The sequence below is a fragment of the Coregonus clupeaformis genome, chromosome 34 (genome assembly GCF_020615455.1).
Source record: "Coregonus clupeaformis isolate EN_2021a chromosome 34, ASM2061545v1, whole genome shotgun sequence".
Lineage (NCBI taxonomy): Eukaryota > Metazoa > Chordata > Actinopteri > Salmoniformes > Salmonidae > Coregonus > Coregonus clupeaformis.
In genome coordinates, this window is record NC_059225.1 from 20351952 (window position 1) to 20358448 (window position 6497).

Below are 6497 nucleotides of genomic sequence, written 5' to 3' on the forward strand. Positions count from 1 at the left end.
ATACATTTAAACTCAGTTTTTCACAATTCCTGACATTTAATCCTTGTAAAAAATCCCTGTTTTAGGTCAGTTAGATTCAACACTTTATTTTAAGAATGTGAAATGTCAGAATAATTGTAGAGAGAATGATTTATGTCAGCTTTTTTTCTTTCATCACATTCCCAGTGGGTCTGAAGTTTACATACACTCAATTAGTATTTGGTAGCATTGCCTTTAAATTGTTTAACTTGGGTCAAATGTGTCGGGTAGCCTTCCACAAGCTTCCCACAATAAGTTGGGTGGATTTTGGCCCATTCCTCCTGACAGAGCTGGTGTAACTGAGTCAGGTTTGTAGACCTCCTTGCTCGCAAAGAGCAATATCAGTTCTGCCCACACATTTTCTATAGGATTGAGGTCAGGGCTTAGTGATGGCCACTCCAATACCTTGACTTGTTGTCCTTAAGCCATTTTGCCACAACTTTGGAAGTGTGCTTGGGGTCATTGTCCATTTGGAAGACCCATTTGCGACCAAGCTTTAACTTCCTGACAGATGTCTTGAGATGTTGCTTCAATATATCCACATAATTTTCCTTCCTCATGATGCCATCTATTTTGTGAAGTGCACCAGTCCCTCCTGCAGCAAAGCACCCCCACAGCATGATGCTGCCACCCCCATGCTTCACGGTTGGGATGGTGTTCTTCGGCTTGCAAGCATTCCCCTTTTTCCTCCAAACATAACGATGGTCATTATGGCCAAACAGTTCTATTTTTTTTCATCAGACCAGAGGACATTTCTCCAAAAATATCTTTGTCCCCATGTGCAGTTGCAAACTGTAATATGGCTTTTTTATGGCGGTTTTGGAGCAGTGGCTTCTTCCTTGCTGAGCGGCCTTTCAGGTTATGTCGACATAGGACTCGTTTTACTGTGGATATACATACTTTTGTACCTGTTTCCTCCAGCATCTTCACAAGGTCCTTTTCTGTTGTTCTGGGATTGATTTGCACTTTTCGCACCAAAGTACGTTCATCTCTAGTAGACAGAACACGCCTCCTTCCTGAGCGGTGTGACGGCTGCGTGGTCCCATGGTGTTTATACTTGCGTACTATTGTTTGTACAACACTTTTTTGGTTACTACATGATTCCATATGTGTTATTTCATAGTTTTGATGTCTTCACTATTATTCTACAATGTAGAAAATAGTAAAAATAAAGAAAAACCCTTGAATGAGTAGGTGTCCAAACTTTTGACTGGTACTGTACATTACATGAAACAGAGAAAGAGATTCTCACACTTACTTTGGGGTGTAGCTGTCTCCTGCCTGCCAAACAGTGAACACCACACACCTGCACCCAATGTTCTGACTGAGACTGCATTCCACCCAACAGCTATGGGAAACAATGACTCTAGAACCCTTGCCAGAATATGTGAGAGAGAGGAGGGAGACAGAGAGACAGAGAGAGCGAGAAACCTTGCCAGGGTGTGAGGTAGACGGAAAGATGAGGGAGGATGGGAGGGGAGAAGAGAAAGGTAATATTTTCCAAATGACCATTTTAATTTTAATTTTAATAACCCATCATTATGTAATAACTATTAGGAGATGCCCTTTCGAATGTTGTTGTTGTGCTGACAGGTTGAGCTGTAGTGGGGAGAAGTACTTTGAAGTGTAGCGGCAGAGACAAGCAGGTGCATGCATGTAATACCATGAGCGCTGCTGATAGCACTTACGCCCACTGAATACATATTCAATGTCACCTGAGAGCCATACATACAGTGCATTCGGAAAGTATTCAGACCCCTTGACTTTTTCCAAATGTTGTTACGTTATAGCCTTAATCTAAAATTGATTAAATTGTTTTTTCCCCTCATCAATCTACACACAATACCCCGTAATGACAAAGCAAACATAGGTTTTTGTATTAAATGTATACAAAATCTAAAACTGCAATATCACATTTACATAAGTATTTAGACCCTTTACTCAGTACTTTGTTGAAGCACCTTTGGCAGTGATTACAGCTTCGAGTCTTCTTGGGTATGACTCTACAAGCTTGGCACACCTGTATTGTGGTCCTCTGTAGCTCAGCTGGTAGAGCACGGCGCTTGTAACGCTAAGGTAGTGGGTTCGATCCCCGGGACCACCCATACACAAAAAAAAAAATATGTATGCACGCATGACTGTAAGTCGCTTTGGATAAAAGCGTCTGCTAAATGGCATATTATTATATTTGGGGAGTTTCTCCCATTCTTCTCTGCAGATCCTCTCAAGCTCTGTCAGGTTGGATGGGGAGTGTCCCTGCACAGCCATTTTCAGGTCTCTCCAGAGATGTTCGATCGGGTTCAAGTCTGGGCTCTGGCTGGGCCACTCAAGGACATTCAGAGACCTGTCCCGAGGCCACTCCTGCATGGTCTTGGCTGTGTGCTTAGTGTCATTGTCCTGTTGGAAGGTGAACCTTCGCCCCAGTCTGAGGTCCTGAGCACTCTCGAGCAGCTTTCATCAAGGAACTCTCTGTACTTTGCTCTGTTCATTTTTCCCTCGATCCTGACTAGTCTCCCTGTCCCTGCCGCTGAAAAACATCCCCACAGCATTATGCTGCCACGACCATGCTTCACCGTAGGGATGGTGCCAGGTTTTCTCCAGACGTGACGCTTGGCATTCAGGCCAAAGAGTTCAATCTTGGTTTCATCAGACCAGAGAATCTTGTTTCACATGGTCTGAGAGTCCTTTAGGTGCCTTTGGGCAAACTCCAAGCGGGCTGTCATGTGCCTTTTATTGAGGAGTGGCTTCCGTCTGGCCACTCTACCATAAAGGCCTGATTGGTGGAGTGCTGCAGAAATGGTTGTCCTTCTGGAAGGTTCTCCCATCGCCACAGAGGAACTCTGGACCATCGTGTTCTTGGTCACCTCCCTGACCAAGGCCCTTCTCCCCCGATTGCTCAGTTTGGCCGGGCAGCCAGCTCTAGGATGAGTCTTGGTGGTTCCAAACTTCTTCCATTTAAGAATGATGGAGGCCACTGTGTTCTTGGGGACCTTCAATGCTGCAGAAATGTTTTGGTACCTTTCCCTAGATCTGTGCCTGGACACAATCCTTTCTTGGCGCTCTACGGACAATTTCTTCGATCTCATGGCTTGGTTTTTGCTCTGACATGCACTGTCAACTGTGGGACCTTATATAGAGAGGTGTGCCTTTCCAAATCATGTCCAATCAATTGAATTTACCACAGGTGGACTCCAATCAAGTTGAAGAAACATCTCAAGGATGATCAATGGAAACAGGATGTATTGGAGCTCAATTTCGAGTCTCTTAGCAAAGGGTTTGAATACCTTTTTTTTTTTATATAAATGTGCAAAAATGTCTAAAACCTGTTTTCGCTTCGCCATTATGGGGTATTGTGTTTAGATTGATAAGGAATCTATTTTTTTTTTTTAATCCATTTTAGAATAAGGCTGTAAGGTAACAAAATGTGGAAAAAGTCAAGGGGTCTGAATACTTTCCGAATGCACTGTACATAACATTGTATACCACAGGAGGCTGCTGAGGGGAGAATGGCGTATAATAATGGCTGGAACGGAGCCAAAGGAATGGCATCAAACACCTGGAAACCATGTGCTTGATGTATTTAATACCATTCCACTGATTCCGCTCCAGACATTACCATGAGCCCGTTCTCCCCCATTAAGCTGCCACCAACCTCCTGTGTTGTATACATAACATTGCATTACCTATTAATAATCAATGTGGAAAACACTATAGACACGGACACAAACAGACAGAGTTTGAACAGACACACTGAACACAAATGAAGTCCAAGATGGTCGAAGAGGTCAAGATGTCTAATGTATGACAAAACCATTACAGCTTGTACACATTGTTCTGGGTGTGTAGGCCTGTGTGGCTCTTTCCAAGTGACATCATAGAAAATGGCCAAAGTTAACTGTGACCAGCTGCACTCTATCCTGCTAACCACACAGACAAATGACTATATCGCGGTATTCTAACAGCATTGTAATTGGAATACTGAGAAAACACCCTCTTTAGTAAAATATAGCTAAATAGCCCCACCTACACACTGGTTAAATGCACTATTTAAAGCAGCAAGTATGTAATAAGGCTTTGTGTTCAATATTGTTAGTCTAGGTCCATTATTATAGTTGGAATGTGGTTTGGTAGGCCTGCTCTTCTGGTGTTGGTGGCAGGCATAACTATTCAGGTATGCAAGGGGAAAGTCAAAACACTAATGTCACAGCACACAGTCTTTGGTTAGATATGATAGTTGGACATAACAGTTTGATATAAATATAATACATTGGGGCAGATACACAATTAGAAATGGTTTATTGTTCATCCACAATATATTTATCATATACTTGATCCAAAACAACAGTTGAATTGCACAAAAATTAATTCACAAAAGTTGAATAACAATCATCTGTTTATAATGCACACATACGCATTTCAGGAAAACCTTCCATGACAACCAAAATAGAAAATACTGATTTCCATGAGAATTAAAACATTCAAAGATATTTACCTTGCATATCATATAGCATGCTAGCTTAAAGCGTATTGATAAGCAGCACTTGACAATGAAATGTGACCCCGGTCAAACTAAGTATGGTAGGTATTCCTCTCACCGGGTGCAGGGCGCTACCACAACAGGACCCGTATTCACAAGTCTTAGTTTAGGAGTGCTCATCTAAGATCAGTTTTGGCTTGCAGATCACAGTGAATATGTGTGTATGTACAGAGGGACCTGGTCCTAGATCAGCACTCCTACTCTAAGATGCTTTGGGAATAAAGGCCCTGATCAGAATAGCTGCATAAGTATTAAAACAGGACAGGATAGCTTTATAGCTAGAGTGAGAGGCCCATATATCTAACCAACCTGCGACATGACAAAACAAACAAAGTGCCATGCTCTTGGATGTGGTGTGGAGTTCATGTGATAAGCTGCTCTTTGGATCCCAGTATAAAAGCACGACATTAACCTGTGATATGATATCATGTTCACTATGACAGTGCTGTCTTTACTGTCAGCCATGCACACTTAACAAGTCCGTTTTTAGTGAGCATAACTAGGTTTGTAAGTATCCTTTCTATATAAGGAGACCAAAAGGAGATAGACAGACCCACTTTAGACTATTAAGATGCATCCTGTGTTTCAGACATAAGGAAGTGGATGGCTGAAAACTTTTTACTTTTAAACTCGGACAAAACAGAGATGCTTGTTCTAGGTCCCAAGAAACAAAGAGATCTTCTGTTAAATCTGACAATTCATCTAGATGGTTGTAAAGTCGTCTCAAATAAAACTGTGAAGGACCTCGGTGTTACTCTTGACCCTGATCTCTCTTTTGACGAACATATCAAGACTGTTTCAAGGACAGCTTTTTTCCATCTACGTAACATTGCAAAAATCAGAAATTTTCTGTCCAAAAATGATGCAGAAAAATTAATCCATGCATTTGTTACTTCTAGGTTAGACTACTGCAATGCTCTATTTTCCGGCTACCCGGATAAAGCACTAAATAAACTTCAGTTAGTGCTAAATACGGCTGCTAGAATCCTGACTAGAACCAAGAAATTTGATCATATTACTCCAGTGCTAGCTTCCCTACACTGGCTTCCTGTTAAGGCAAGGGCTGATTTCAAGGTTTTACTGTTAACCTATAAAGCATTACATGGGCTTGCTCCTACCTATCTTTCCGAGTTGGTCCTGCCGTACATACCAATACGTACGCTACGGTCACAAGACGCAGGCCTCCTAATTGTCCCTAGAATTTCTAAGCAAACAGCGGGAGGCAGGGCTTTCTCCTATAGATCTCAATTTTTATGGAACAGTCTGCCTACCCATGTGAGAGACGCAGACTCGGTCTCAACCTTTAAGTCTTTACTGAAGACTTATCTCTTCAGTAGGTCATATGATTGAGTGTAGTCTGGCCCAGGAGTGTGAAGGTGAACGGAAAGGCTGGAGCAACGAACAGCCCTTGCTGTCTCTGCCGGGCCGGTTCCCCTCTCCACTGGGGTTCTCTGCCTCTAACCCTGTTGCAGGGGCTGAGTCACTGGCTTGCTGGTGCTCTTTCATGCCGTCCCTGGGAGGGGTGCGTCACTTGAGTGGGTTGAGTTACTGACGTGATCTTCCTGTCTGGGTTGGCGCCCCCTTGGTTTGTGCTGTGGTGGAGACCTCTGTGGGCTATACTCGGCCTTGTCTCAGGATTGTAAGTTGGTGGTTGGGGATATCCCTCTAGTGGTGCGGGGGCTGTGCTTTGGCGGAGTGGGTGGGGTTATATCCTTCCTGTTTGGCCCTGTCCGGGGGTTTCTTCGGATGGGGCCACAGTGTCTCCGGACCGCTCCTGTCTCAGCCTCCAGTATTTATGCTGCAGTAGTTTATGTGTCGGGGGGCTGGGGTTAGTTGGTTATACCTGGAGTACTTCTCCTGTCTTATCCAGTGTCCTGTGTGAATTTAAGTATGCTCTCTCTAATTCTCTCGTTCTCTCTTTCTCTCTGAGAACCTGAGCCCT